The following is a 16,614-nucleotide window of genomic DNA, read 5'->3' on the forward strand; positions in this document are numbered from 1 at the left end:
AGTTCTGTATTTTCCAGACCAAACCTAAAGATAATAGGTATAGATGAGATTGAAGATAGCATGTGGTTTCTAAAAGGGTTATATTTAGTACTCAGAATAAATAGGGCTTCTCAGTCATGTCCCAATCCTTTTAAACTTCAAGTTTCTACAATTCAGTGTGATAAATCCTCATTTAATACATGAAACACCATCATGTTCCTAGATGTGCTATTGCACCTTGTTTCCATAAGGTATATAACCAGTGTGTTTTATCTCCTATGATCTAAAATGTATATGATCTGTAAATGATTCTTACATCAGGAGCAAGAAAAAGAAGTGCTATATGCTTTTTTCCCTGCTCAGGTAAAATGAGTCCTTTCTTCCTGGAAGTACAGTTCCATATAATTTAAGCCAGGAAAGTTCACTAGTCAAAGACTTTCTAGCTACAGGTCTCAATATAAATGCAGGAGGTTGAAACAAGAAATAGAAAAGTGTATTCACAAGTCACAATTGCAATTCACATGGAATAAATCTTGAATCAAATTTTCTATCCTCAAACTAGTTACAATCTTTCAGTTCAATACACAGCCATTATACAATTGTCATAAATTTAAAGACATTGAAGATATGTTTCTTTTGCATTGCTGGAGATTGAACTAAGGGCTTTGTCCAGTCTGTTCTAAGCATCATATTTCCAAATTTACATATTACTTAAAAAATAATTACTGACATATCATAAACACATTCATCTCACCTTGCAAACAACAGTGTTGTTGAAACCTAAATGTATTTCCTGTTGTGTCAGAACTAAACTCGTGCTCAGTCATCAAGAAGACTTGCCTTTATATATCACAATCTGTGATAAAGGCTTTTTCTTAATTGTTAAAACCACCATGAAAATTAAGATCAGCATTTTCATCTATCCATCCATCTATCGATCGATCGATTGATCGATCTATCATCTATCTATCATCCATCTTGCTAGCCCCTGTAAATTATCATATCATGGTATCTATCTTCTATAGATCATCATTAATTTATCTATCTTTCATCTACAACCTCCCAGTTACCTATCATCTATCTCTATCTGCCTTCTATCTATAAAGGATCCTTCTAGCATGGGTCCATCTATTTTCTGTCACCACTGTGTCTCTCTTTCTGGCATCTGTCTACCTTTATCACCTCCTTCGAATCTTTTTACACTGTTCCATATTTGAATTTGCTCTTGGAATTTTGTCAACTCTCTAATATAGTTTGTTTTCCAATTAGAATCTATTTTCTCCTAATATACTTTGTTTATAACATAACTTTTCTACTGTTTCTAAAACTTATTAAGGCATATACAACATATATTTATAGCAATTAAGAACAGTGTTTTATTTCTGTAGTAGCTAAATGTCTTGCATCATAGAAAAATTAAGTATTGAGAAAAAAAGTGATTCTTTTTGCAGAGTTCATTATAAATACACCCTGAGGCCTTAACCCAATAAAAAAAAAATCAAGCAACTAAGAGATGCTGACAATGGGGTATACACTCTTCCCTGTGGTGAACACACCAATTGGTTGTCTAACAATAAGTGGTCAATATGAAAATGTTCATACAAGTAATGTTATACAGACTAAACAGATTGTGCTTGGGAACATGATGTATTTGCATATACATAAATATATAAAATAACAATTAAATGTAGAAATGCATTTGAAAGAGTGCATAGGGGGATTTTGGAGGGAGAAAAGTGGAAAGGGAAATGATATATTATCATTTAAGAAACAGAAATAATTTGAAAAGGTATGAAAAAGAAATGCAAATGGATTATAAAAAGAAGCAAATACATTGTCAAAAGTAATGCAGGCATATAGCCACTCAAGTTCACAGCTGTCATAATTAGACAATAATTGTTTCAATACATTAAAATGAAGCTTTGAGGTGCAGAAATTTATTTGACCAGTTTTAGTGGTCTTCTAAGTGGCTGTTTTTTTAACTAGATATGAATTTGATATATGCTCTATGGATATATCTCAAGCTACCTTATTCTCTCAGAAGATATGTACAAATGCCATCTCTAAATAATTGTGCTTTGAAATAGCTTTGTGTTCAGGAGTATTTTCTATGTTTAATAATGCAGTGTAAAGGTCACATTTTGAGATGGTAAGCCACAGAATTTTCAGTCTAAAAATCATGACAAGTTTGACCTTTCAGGGAAAATGTGCTTCCATATGACTGTGCTTGAACTGAGGAGAATGTCTTCATTCACTTTTCAATTATTTAATTAAAATTGTTAGTTTATTCTAATACAAAGGATTATAAAACTTAAGTACACTTAATTTCAGTTTCCATACCTCAAATAAAAAGAAAATGTTGCTAATAGTATTGTTTTATGGTTGTAAGCACTCCTTTTTTCTACTACTTTGGTAATTCAATAATATAAAATTAACAAGAACAGTAGAGTATTTGCCCTTCCTATCTGTTCATCTTTACATCTTTATGTTTTCTATTTTCTGTTTTGCATTTCACATTAAATAAGGAATAAAATACAAAAGGAATTAAAAGAAACCAGCAGAAGAATGTGGGTAAAGACTGATATGTGAAAACAAGAATGAAATTTTAAATATGATATGAAGCAACAAGACACTGTAATGAGGAAACCAAGACACTGAAGACAATAAAATAATAAGACCTAAAGTTATCTATATGTACTTTTCTGAGCCTCACAGTCATTTCTAAATCTTGTTCCTTAAACAATGATCCTGTGGAAATGACTTGATTACCAATGTATTTCATATAGAAAAGAAAAAAGCCTCAACTAAGATATATTAAACCAAATAAATAGATTTAAGTTAAAACACAAAACGCTGAGGGGAAACAGAGCAGATGTCAAAGCAGAACATTATCATGAAACTAACTCCACAGTAAAAACTGAGAAATGTTCTGCTTTGCTGCTGTAGACTGTTCCAAGGGGACGTCTAGAAATCTGGAACAGAAGTAGCAGAAAATCTCTGTACTGACTTATCATACTATCACTTAAGCTGAGTTTCAAAAGCATCCTGAGAAAATTACAGCCTACATGGTAGTCCTGGTTCAAGGCCCAGGAACACTGAAAGCTGACTGTTACTCTGCTAACATCACAAATAGTCATTCAGCAGTGTTCATAGAAAGTCTATCCAAATGCCTGTTACTTCTCTTCAGAACCAGGTGGAAGAGGTATCTAATTCACCCTTCCTGTTCACAAGTATGCATTGTAGGCAAGTCTCCTTAATAAGGGCTTAATTACATAGTACTTTTGGTAAGGGACTTAGAAGTAGGAATTGATTCATTTTCTCCAAACTTTGAAAGTTAGCACAGGTGCTGGGGCAGTAAGAACACTGAATGGACACTTGGGAGAAGACTGGGACTCTAATAGATAGTTATGTTATCTAATAGATAGTGAAACGTTTCTTTCTGGACATGACAAGGCCTTTGTACACATGAACTCAGGCAGCTGGGTCTGATACACAAGATCTATTCAAGATCAAGGTAGCCAAAACCCCAAAAATGTTGGGATAGAACTCAGATATCTTGTCCCAATCTGAGGAGTTAACTGGAAACTGATGTCTCCTGGAACAGGAAGGTTCCATTTTCTCCAGAGCTGCATGAACTGGAGTCAGTGCATTTAAAAATGATCCACGAAGTTGAGAGGAGTAAAAGATAATAAGATAAATGTAAGAAAGAAAGATAGAGGAGAATAAGGATAAGATTGAAGGTAAGAAAATGTGTGAAATTGTTCAAACTATTATGCACGTGAAAATTCTCAAACAATAATGTTATGAATGTGAAACTGACACAGATTCGATCCTTATCTGCCCTTTGTTGTTCTCAAGGCACTTGGGGTATTGGGGTGAGCAGGGGATTTTCTTTTCCACGTTATAGGAAAGAAAGAGTATAAAAACAATACTTGCAACAATGAAACCGACTTGGAGATGGTGTCCATTTTCATCCATCTATGACTGTGTGCAGTGATGTACCAAAACAAACAAAAACAGGGGAGATGATGAAGTTTTCTGGAGTTAACTGCATGCAGCATCGTCTTAGGAATAAAGGACATGAGTAATACACATGTTCTCTTTCACGAAGAAGCTTAGCAAAACCACGGATGTGTGTAAGCTAACATACTCTGTGAGCAATTTCAGAAAGACGACAGAAGCATTAGAGGATTATAGTGAGGGCACAGGTCCCTAGAAACAGAGAGCTCTCTGTGACATGGCCAAGCAAACTGGCCTTCTCCCCAAATCCGACTTGCTTGTTCGTTCTGTGAGTGAAATTCCATCAGAACACAGTAAACCTACTGTTGCTGTCACAACCTTTCCCAGTTCTGCCTTCTGCCCTAGATCATCCTGTACCATCAAAACAGAACCATATATTTTGAGGGAAGTGTCCCTCACCACTGGTTTTGATGACAACTGTGGCTAAATTCTGGTGTCACACAGGATAGCTGAGCTGGCCTTGATTTGGATTTCAGGGTTGACTGACTGCAGGACCATGAATATTATATTGCTTTGGTTTTTGAATCCACAGAGAAAAGAGCAAAGGGATTCTAGTGGCACAGAGAAGTAGATTGATTTCCCTACTTGCTTCCCACCTCTCTGATGCATTGTCTTTGACTGATAATAGAAAAAAAGCTAAACTTGGAGCATGTGACATAGAAGCCATTTGCCCAGTGGTTAGTTTAGTATTTTGTCAGCTTTCTGTAGAAATCATTAAGTAATGGACTTTACCCTTATGCAAGTGAACTGAGCTCTCCTAGTCTAGTTCTGCCATGTTTCATAATAAAACAAACATTGCTTTGGGAACATAAAATCTACATGTCTGATTTTACTCTATAGTGTTTAAATGAGACTTTTAAATGCAGTGTTAATGTTCATTCTTATGAAGTGTATAGAGCAGCATTCCCCAAATTTTAAGGTCCTTGATACGAAGTTCAGAGGATGATGGGTTGCCTTAGTATAGTCTGGTCTAGGTTCAGTTCACAGCACTGGAAAATCAACTTCTTCTGTGTGCCATCTCATTATAAAGGAACTCAGCTTCTCCCCAAAACAACCCAGTAAATATTTAAAACAAACATGAAGCAAAGCTAGCTGAAATGTCACTAAATACATGACACATACACAAGCAAACACACACGTGTTCATACACACACAATTCCACATGAAATAGGAAGAGAACTATCTGGTGAATAGCAGGTTGTTGATAGGACTTAGAGAAGGATAAGATAGTCTCATCCTAGTTTTCAGAAATTGTCCTTCAAACACCAAAGCCTGACTCTAACCATTCTATCATCTTTCCCTCCTCCCTTTATACACGAGGACTCCTGTCTCTATCTGTCAGTTAGGGCTGGAGAGAAGGTTCAAAAGTTGAGGTCATGAACAACTCTTCCAGAGAAACTGGGTTCAAATCCCAGCACCCACATGGAAGCTCACAACTGTCTATAAGTTCAAGATCTATTTTTCATATCTACTAAAATTCAATGTTCCTTACAGCATTTCATACATAAATATGAGTGACTTCCTTGGACCATTTATTGATTTCAGTAAACATGTCTCTTGGGCAAAAGACCTCTTCCCATCTGGACTGATGCATTTTAATGTGTGAACATTTCATTTCCTCTGTCACAGGACTTCTTGATGACCATTCAGATGATTTTTTACTTCTCTAAATTCCTCAAAGTGCAGTTCTTTGTAAGAGTTAGTTGAGACTCCTAAAATAAAATCCCATGCATTTGTATGCTCATTGCACCTTGAAAAACACAGTTGAAAAAAGTTTCAAAAATTTCAGTTCCAACAACACATGCATATGAATATCCCACAATTCCCTTAGCACTCACATTTCATTTGAAAATGTGATGAAGTGTTGTTGAGTACCCCAGGACAGGCGCTCTTTGCTACACAGATAAGCTCTTTTATAAGTGATTTTCAAAATTGCTTTGCACACAGCAGCTGCCACTTTCTACATTGCACTCCACAGTGACAAGGACATCTACTGCCTGCTCCATTTCCCACTCAGAAACTTTGGCATACTTTGTGTCATGGCCAGCACCACAAACTCTGAGACTTTAGTGCTTCTATAAAGGGAGCAACATAACTTCAGCTACATATTAGGGCTCCTGAGGATGCTAAGGATAAAAAATAATATTTAACAAATAGAAAATAGATAGTTGCATTGAGAATAATAATATTTGTTTCATTATACAGCTTCATACCATGGAAGGACATTCTTGAGTTAGATTTCCTGAATGGAAGGAAACTGAAAATTTCTGCAAAGCATGTGTTGTCAACATTCATCATCATCTGAAAATTATCTCATTAAAGGAAATGGAATTTATAAACCTAAGTAAAATGAATACTGCGTTTTCTAACATTTAACATTTTAAAACAGGAAAGCCTGAGAGTGGTAATTTGCATTGAGGAAAACAATTTTGGTTATATGACCAGGCAATGGACTAGAAGATACTTATTTTGAAATAAATATGTATTGATGGAGGAAAAGTCACTATACTACTAATGAAGTAGCTGGCTTGCTGCAGCGTGTTATTGCATTGGACCTTATTTTTCCAGTTAAATGATTCATACTATTAAGTTCAAGTGCCTTTGTATGAAAAGACAATGGATTAAAATCTTAATGTTGTAGCACTGTTGTAGGAGAAAATCATCTCCATCGTCATTACCATCATGCCATATACCTTATAGAATAGAATCCCCATGATCCATTGCTGACAAAGTGCTTGACTGTGGTTTTTTTTTTTTTTTTTAATTAAGAAAGAGAAGCATAAAGGAAACCGATGTTTCTTGTAGGAATATAACACTATGCACTTCCTCTTTAACTAGCATGCAGGAAGATATGAAGACAGCACTCAAACACTTGTTTTCCTTATCTCATTTTTGCCTAAGCATTAGAGACAAGGCAGCTTTAAATAAATACTCTTCTGAGGTGGATGGATGTCCACAGTAGAACATTTGCTTAGCATGTGAACACCCCGAGAGCAATCTCCAGAAGTACAAAGAAACATTAGGCTCTGGGAGGGATTTCTTTGCTTAAATTGAGAGGAATTATTTTTAACAATTTCTTCAGCTTTTTGCTATTTGCCATAAATAAGAATTATTGAGGAACAAAGAATAACTTTACTATAAAAAGGCAAGGATACAGGATATTTTAAGTATAGTCTAGTATTCCAAATTTCTAGCCCTCCCCATAAATGGAAGATTCTTTTTTTAGTTAGTTAGTTAGTTAGGTTTATTTTATTTTATTTTATTTTTTAATTACTTTGATTTTTTTCTTACAGTCCAGTCATTACCCCCTGCTCTTCTGCCCTTCCTCAGTTTCTTATTCCATTCCTCCCCCCCCTATCTACAAGAAAATGTACTCCCCTACAAGACCTCTCCATTCCTGGGGGCTTCAAGTTTCTCAAGGGTTTGGCAGATCTTCTCCCACTTAGGCCAGACCAGGCAGTCCTCTGCTATATATGTGTTGGAACCTCAAACCAGGTGGAATATGTGGCTTAGTTTGTGGCTCAGTAACTGAGAGATTTCAAAGGTCTGGGTTATTTGAGACTGCTGATCTTCCTATGGGAAGAAGCTGATTTTTCCTCAGCTTCTTCCAGTCTTTCCTTAATTCAACCACAGGGGTCCCCAACTTCAATCCAATGGTTGGGTGTAAGTATCTGCATCTGTTTCAATCAGCTGTTTGTTGGGCCCATCAAAGGACAGCCATTTTGGGTGCCTATCTGTAAGAATACCATAGCATCAGTAATAGTGTCAGGCCTTGAAGCCTCCCCTTGAGATAGATCCCAAGTTGGTCTGCTCACTGGACCACTTTTCCCTCAGTCTATTCTTCATTTTTTGTCCCTGCAGTTCTTTTAGACAGGAACAATTCTGGGTCAGTTTTTGACTGTAGGATGGAAACCCCATCCCTCCCCCCACTTGATGCCCTGTCTTTCTACTGAAGATGGACTTAATGAGTTCCCTCTCCCCACTGTTGGACATTTCATCTAATGTCCTGTCCTTCTATTCCTGTTGTTGTGACATTCTACATATCCATCCCACAAACCTTAGAGCCACTCTTACCACGTCATCCACTATTTTAGTACTGAGAACCAAACCTAGTGCCACTGCTATGCAGAGCCATATTTCAGCTCCTTGGAGTCAACCTTTCTCACAGGCTAGAAATGTATATCACTAGTACTCAAAATACAAACACATGTAAAATCTGACAGACATTCATCTTGATGCAATAATGCATTGTATTTGCAAATATACCAGAGTCAATTACAAACTGGATTTCACATTTCTCTGTTGTAGAGGACAGTTTACAGCATGGGTTTTTCAGGTTTTCAGGGACATGGATATTAAATATTTTGAGAAATTATTGAACATGCTTGTGCAATATTATATCTTTAGTTCTGTGTTAAATTTGGCTCCAGTGCTAAACTTTATGTGAAATTAAATTGTAAAGAAATTTAAACTCAACATTTAGTTTTAGGTTTATTAATGAGTTCAACAACTAGAAAAACATATTATTTCTAATTCTGGTCTTACGCCCAGGTGTAACAGACCTTAACAGATAATCAGAGAGCAAATGAGTCAGTGGCTGTCATGTTCCTTTAATTATTCTATTTTTCATCCTTCCAAATGACATGACTTATTGGAATAAGAGGTGATTATAGCCCAAGTCAGTTTTTCTCCCTAGGTTTCTGATAATGTATCATATATATATATATCCCACACTAAAATATTAAGTTTATGAAAATAAGCTGAAGTTTTACAAAATTACTAGTCTCTGTAGACCAACGGAGCCCTCTTTCCTGACAAGTCTAGCCTCATGAGTTTGCATGTAATAATGACATAAATCTAAAATAATGTATAAATTAAAGTCTTCATATTTTTCTTTAATTTTGAGATGATAAAATATGGAACAGAATATTAAAACATGTAACCCAAACTTCCACTAATTAACTTATGAACAAAAAATTGAAGGCCATGGATTCAAATGCAATGCCTGACATTTCAAAGTGATATGACCAGACTTGAAAACTTGGTGTTTACGACTAGTGAACTTCCAAGGCATGTGGGATACGATATGTCTTGAAGTCTAAATTGAAATTATTGCTTGTCTTTTCTTTATGATTTTTACTATAAATGAATTCCAAAGTTTGCCAGTTTCTGCATCTATTGATTATGTAATATAATATTAACTGTATTCAAAATGCTATATTACTGTTTTATATTTCAGGTGTAAATACCATAGCACATGGTGTATAATCATATTGATACACTATTGAATTATAATTGATAGTATTTTAATGAGGACGTCTACATTTATGTTCTTTGGCATTATATTGGAAAATACGACACTTATCCTTAATTTATGAGATAATAAAGTCCTTCTAGTATTGTATTAAAATTAATGTATCTACACAAATTGTGTGTGCTGAAATATTTTACTTTGCCACTATATGTTTTTACTATTTCTCAAGTTGTGGATTGTATTTTTTCCCTTCTCCTAAGTAGCATCTTAACTTGTGATTTCTCTACTTCCTGTTTTCTGGCAAGTATGAAAACCAATTAATATGTGTATAGGCTGATAAATGAAACATAATTCAAGGTGCTGAGTTAACTTTATAATTGGAGGTTTCAATTTATATATCTTCACTGTCCTAAAACTTGGTCACAATGGGTCCTGAGTTTTGGGCAATACTCACATTTCTACCTCACATTTCTATTCTTCACTTAATGAAGACTTCATTCCATTCTTTATATCATCATTAGTCAAGCTATTTTTGGTCACAGTACCAAATAGCAATGCAATTTCAAAGCCTAAACTGTGAAATCTAGAAACCTGATAGAAATATATGTAGCATCAGACCATGAGCAGAGTCTGCTCACAAAACATGTATCTTATTACATGATTAAAACAGCCTGCCTGTTGAGACTTCTTCCACTCACTCAGCCAAAAACCTGTATTGACAGCCTTGCCTTGAGCAAGGCAGCTCCTGTGTCAGGGGAACCTCAATCTGTGACAGAGGCAATGCAGTTAGGTTGTGTGAAATGAAGTCACTCTCATGGGGGTCAAGGTCTGCTGAAGTAAGAGCTCTAGGCTGAGCTTTAGTCTGAAATGCATGTCACAAGCAATGACATGTATTTTCACTGAATGTCATCAGGCAATAAAATCCTCTGTACTTACGTGAGTAGTCTGGACATTTATCCCCACAGAGCTCTGAATAGTCTCAAAGGTCTTCCCATACTTTTTAAAAGAACCATATGGAATAAAGGAAAGTTTTTGTTTGTTTGTTTTTTGTTTTTGTTTTTGTTTTTGTTTTTGAAGACAAAGGGTTTATTTGACTTATAGGCTAAGACCTATCATTGAGGGAAGCCGGGGAAGAGCTCAACACAGAAACTTGGAGGCAGGAACTGAAGCACTGGCCATGGTACAATGCTGTTTACTGGCTTGCTCAGTCAGTAAACTCAGGTCAACTGCCAAGAGGGGCACTGTTGATCATGGGCTGAACTTTCTCCCATAAATTATTTTTTATACATTTTTATTGGATATTTTCTTTATTGTTATTTCAAATATTCAAATATCCCCTTTCCCAGTCTTCCCTGCCCCCCCCCCGGGAACCCCCATCCCTCCTCCCCCTGCTTGTATGAGAGTGTTACAATTTATTTGATTGCTATGTCAGTGTTTCTATGCTATCTTCTGCCCCTGAGATTCTCTCTTCTATGTCTTGTGTTCTGTTGGTGATGCTTGCATCTATGACTCCTGATCTCTTTCCTAGGTTTTCTGTCTCCAGGGTTATCTCCCTTTGTGATTTCTTTATTGTTTCTATTTCTAATTTTAGATCATGGATGGTTTTGTTCAACTTGTTTTCCCTCTTTAAGAGCTTCTACCTGTTTACCTGTGTTCTTTTGTATGTCTTTAAGGGTGTTATTTATGTCTTTCTTAAAGTCTTCTATCATCATCATGAGAAGTGATTTTAAATATGAATCTTGCTTTTTCGGTATGATGGGGTATCCAGGACTTGCTATGGTGGGAGATGGGTTCTGATGATGCCAAACAGCATTGGTTTCTGTTGCTTATGTTCTAATGCTTGACTCTCACCATCTGGTTATCTCTAGTGCTACTACCCTTGCTGTCTCTGACTGGAGCCTGTTGCTCCTGTGATCCTGGTTGTGTCAGAACCCCTCAGAGTCCAGCTGCCTCTCTGATCTTATGATTCTGTGATTGTGTGATCCTGAAATCCTGGCTGTTTCAGATCTCCTGGGAGTCAAGATGCCTCTGGGATTCTGAAATCCTAGTGTGACCAAGCTCATAAGATCCTATGATCCTGGGCATGTTAGAACATCTGAGAGTCGAGCTTCTTCTAGGTGTTGTGGGACTAGGTGTGGAGCTAGGTATGGAGCTGGGTATGTTAGAGCACCTGAGAGCTGAGCTTCTTCTGTGTGTTGTGTTGAGTGCCTATTTAGCACTCAAGGTCTGCTCAGGGCACTGGTTCAGACTGGAAGGAACCTGTGCCACTGCCTTTATGGGGGTTCCTGCATCCCTGCATCCTGCTGGTCCCAGTTACTTCCAGTGTTGAGGCAGATGTTGTGTCCTCCTCACTTATGATCCTAGGCATGTTAGAGCACCTGGAAGTGGAGCTTCCCCTGGGTGTTGTGGGATTGGGTATGTAGCTAATGCCCAAGGTCTGCTCAGGGCACCAGCTCAGACCAGAAGGACAAGGAAAGTACTTAGTATTAAATAAGAATGCTAGAGCCATTTTTTCCAATGATATGCTATTCACAGTGATATTTGGGTACATACTGACTTTATATTCAAACAAGTGGAATTGGTCTGTGTATAATGCAACTGTTAGTTAAATAGTGGGGAACATACCATTGAAAAACATAAAATCCAAACTGGAGATCAGCTTCTGTTGGAATTATAAGTATTCCAACCATTATTTTGACAAACATGAACATAAATATGCTTTCTTACAACCACATTTATCCCCTTTACAGGTCACTAATGAAGAAGGCTCATCTGTAATGCAGCTATGAGGCATTTCAGACCCCATTCTACACTTGATCTTAGCCAAAAGGCCGAGAAGCAATTCAGACCCCATTCTATGTACTGCTACTGAACAAATATCAATTCTTCCACTAATACTTGAATTAATACTTGAAGATTAATGGAAATATTTATTGACAACAGTAAGAGGACATTGCCAAGTGGACTACTTCAATATGTGAATGATTAAATGTTCTTCTGCCATAGCATAAGGGACAGAATGTGGAAGGCCTCCCTATGAGTACAACTTTGGGCCAAGTGAAACAATAACTGGCTAAGATAAAATATCTTTTTCTACAGTTGACAGTAAACGCTTAAGTGATTGGTTAAATTCATAACCTTTTTTAGTTAGCTATACAGTGAGTTCATTAACATATTACACATGCTATAACTGCTGAAGGCTACACATACGTTTAACTGTATAGAATTCCACTAACCAAATAATTAAAATGCAGTTTCTTCTAACACTGATGAATTAGCAAAGGAGACTAACACTGAGCTTCAGTTTTACCAGATGCTTTGTATGTGAAAGGGAAAATCCATCAATTCTCGGTAAAAAGGAAATATTCTGTGGGTACTTTTCTTGCTACAAGTTCTCCTTATTCATTCCGATTTAACTACATAAGTCTTACACAATTTCACGTTACAGAAATGAAAAGCTTTCTGAAACATCAATCAAAAAATTGAGACTTACTTCCATTTGCACACTAGCTAGGAGACCCTCCATAGTTGGATTTGTAGGACAGATAGACAATCATGCAGCTGAGACATCAAGTTGACAATAAACAAGCAACTCAGTACCAGAAATATAGTTCATTTGGCAGAATATGTTTCTCCCCAAGTTGCTTTTGATTGTGATATTTTAACACAGCAACAGAAAATGTAAGGCACTGAGCTATCCAGTCTGATAGATCCCATGGATAATGTGCCCCAGGGAAACTTCTATCTCTACCTCCCAGCCCTAGAATTCCTTTCACTAGCTAATAGGCCAATTTTTATGTAGTTTGGGATCTGAACTCAGGTCCCCATGCTTATGTAGAGAGAACTTTAATCACTGAGCCATTACTCTGATTTTCATTGTGCACTTTCCAAATAATTAATCACTATTGTTTTAGATTTCTGGGTCCACAATGAGCTACCCACTAAACATCTGTATATACTGAATGGCTCAACTAGAAAAAAAGGTTTGAAGACTTGTATAGAAAAGAATTGTTATTAAAGTGCAATGACTAGCCTCAAATTCATAATAGAGAAAAAGTAAAACCTCATTACACACACCTAATTCACACAAACAACAAAGCAACCTGTAAGAATAGCAACTTTTATTTGAAAAATCCCACACGTTTTGTGTTGGAGGGAATGAAAGCTCTTGCTAAGAAAGCATAATTCTATAGCATCTCTGGCAATCTAGAGAAAATTAGTCTGTCATCATACAATTTTTGATTTTGTAGGAATAGTCTGAGATCAATACACATATCACTGTTTGAAGTACTTCAAATACTTATTTATGTTGGATCCCTTTCAGGGAAACTTTCCAACTTTAATTACAACAGTTGCTTTCTCATCAGGTCAGTGGACCATGAATTTAATAGCGAGAACAAAGTTGATGTCATGCCTTAATTAAAAAATCAAGTGAGAAAAAAGAAAAAAAGTGAGAATCTCTTCACTATTATTTCTGACCATTTTCTAAACCTAAGATTTCCAAATGCAGCAATTATTTCAATCTGGACATGGCATAAAACTGAAGAAAAAATTCTAAGATATGAAGTGTATGATAATTTATAAAGCACAATATTCTTAAATAAATGGAGATTACTTTTATATAATCAAAAATCTTGCTTAATTTTCTAATTAGAAATGTTTACTGGCAATACAAAGAAATACTTTATGATGAAGTCCAAAAATTATTTAAACAAACTTTAAATGAGCTGATTGGAGTTATAAATTACTAACCATTAAGAATCTAAAATGGCGCTGGGTGTGGTGGCACACGCCTTTAATCACAGCACCTGGGAGGCAGAGGTAGGCAGATTTCTGAGTTCAAGGCCACCCTGGTCTACAAAGTGAGTTCCAAGACATCCAGGGCTATACAGAGAAACTGTGTCTTGAAAAAACAAACAGACAAACAAACAAACAAACAAAGAATCTGAAATGGCACTCTCAATGATATTGCTCAATAAAAATATACAGTATGGGCTTAGGTAAATCTTCAGTCATACACAAAAGTTTATCTTGAATATCTTGACAGGTATACATGTGTTAGTATAAAGGCACTGGGGGAATTGTAAATATTGTTATATGTCGTTAACTATATATTATTACGTTATCTGTAATTACATATAGATAATACCTTAGTTACATAATTTGAGTATATAAATATTCAGTATTTTTGTATTAATTTTCAATACATTATAACTTAGCCATGAACCGAGAATATTTTTTTTCTTTTTCCAATTTTTATTAGGTATTTTCTTCATTTACATTTAAAATGCTATCCTGAAAGTCCCCTATAACCACCCCACCCATATCCCGCTCCCCTAACCACCCACTCCCACTTCTTGGCCCTGGTGTTCCCCTGTACTGGGGTTTATAAAGTTTGCAAGACCAAGGGGCCTCTCTTCCCAATGATGGCTGAATAGGTCATCTTCTGCTACATATGCAGCTAGAGACACGAGCTTTGAGGATACTGGTTAGTTCATATTGTTGTTCCATCTATAGTGTTGCAGACACCTTCAGCTCCTTGGGTACTTTCTCTAGCTCCTCCATTGGGGCCCTGGTTACATCCAATAGCTGACTGGGAAAATCCACTTCTGTGTTTGCCAGGGACTGTCATAGCCTCACAAGAGACAGCTATATCAGGGTCCTTTTAGCAAAATCTTGCTGGCATATGCAATAGTGTCTGTGTTTAGTGCTGATTATTGAATGGATCACCGGGTGTGGCAGTCTCTGGATGGTCCATCCTTTCGTCTCAGCCCCAAACTTCTTCTCTGTAACTCCTTCAATGGGTGTTTTGTTCCCAATTCTAAGAAGGGGCAAAGTGTCCACACTTTGGTCTTGGTTCTTCTTGAGTTTCATGTGATTTGCAAATTGTATCATGGGTATTCTAAGATTCTGGGTTTTCATTCACTTATCAGTGAGTATATATCATGTGAGTTCTTTTGTGATTGGGTTACCTCACACAGGATGATACCCTCCAGATCCATCCATTTGCCTAGGAATTTCATAAATTCATTGTTTTTAATAGTTGAGTAGTACTCCATTGTGTAAATGTACTACATTTTCTGTATCCATTCCTCAGTTGAGGGACATCTGGGTTCTTTCCAGCTTCTGGCTATTATAAATAAGTCTTCTATGAACATAGTGGAGCATGTGTTCTTATTACCAGTTGGAACATCATCTGGATATATGCCCAGGAGAGGTATTGCTGGATCCTCCAGTAGTACTATGTCCAATTGTCTGAGGAACCGTCAGACTGATTTCCAGAGTGGTTGTACAACCTTTCAATCCCAGCAACAATGGAGGAGTGTTCCTCTTTCTCCAAATCCTTGACAGCATCTACTGTTACCTGAATTTTTGATCTTAGCCATTCTGACTGATATGAGGTGGAATCTCAGGGTTGTTTAGATTTGCATTTCCCTGATGATTAAGGACGTTGAACATTTTTTAAGGTGCTTCTCAGCCATTTGATATTCCTCAGTTGAGAATTCTTTGTTTAGCTCTGTGTCCCATTTTTTTAAATGGGATTATTTGTTTTTCTGGAGTCTACCTTTCTGAGTTCTTTATACATATTGGATATTAGTCCCCTATCTGATTTAGAATTGATAAAGATCCTTTGCCAATCTGTTGGTGGCCTTTTTGTCTTATTGACAGTGTCTTTTACCTTACAGAAGCTTTGCAATTTTATGAGATCCCATTTGTCAATTCTTGATCATATAGCAAAAGCCATTGCTCTTCTATTCAGGAACATTTCCCTTGTGCCATATCTTCAAGGCTTTCCCCCACTTTCTCCTCTATAAGTTTCATTGTCTCTGATTTTATGTGGAGTTCCTTGATCCACTTAGACTTGACCTTAGTACAAGGAGATAAGAATAGATCAATTCTCATTCTTCTACATGATACACCAATTGTGCCAGCACCATTTGTTGAAAATGCTTTTTTTTTAATCACTGGATGGCTTTAGCTCCCTTGTCAAAGATCAAGTGACCATAGGTATGTGGGTTCATTTCTAGGTCTTCAATTCTATCCCACTGGTCTACCTCTCTGTCGCTGTACCAGTACCATGTAGTTTTTATCATAATTGCTTTGTAGTACAGCTTTAGATCAGGCATGATGATTCCACTAGAGATTCTTTCATCATTGAGAAGAGTTTTTGCTATCCTGGATTTTTTTGTCATTCCAGATGAATTTGCATATTGCCCTTTCTAATCTGTTGAAGAATTGAGTTGGAACTTTGATCAGGATTGCATTGAATCTGTAGATTGCTTTTAGCAGGATACCATTTTTACTATATTGATGCTGCCAATCCATGAGCATGGGAAATCTTTCCAACTTCTGAGCTCTGA

General features: G+C 36.5%; 1 non-coding gene across 1 annotated transcript; it reads right to left on the minus strand.

Annotated features, from left to right (window-relative positions):
* Window positions 1-11,902: 11,902 nt before the first annotated feature.
* On the minus strand, window positions 11,903-12,096 carry LOC115062979. Its single transcript, XR_003842872.1, has one exon. It is a non-coding gene; the product is annotated as a U2 spliceosomal RNA (small nuclear RNA).
* Between the last annotated feature and the right edge of the window lie 4,518 nt (window positions 12,097-16,614).

This window comes from Mus pahari, chromosome 1, assembly GCF_900095145.1.
Source record: "Mus pahari chromosome 1, PAHARI_EIJ_v1.1, whole genome shotgun sequence".
Taxonomy (NCBI): Eukaryota; Metazoa; Chordata; class Mammalia; order Rodentia; family Muridae; genus Mus; species Mus pahari.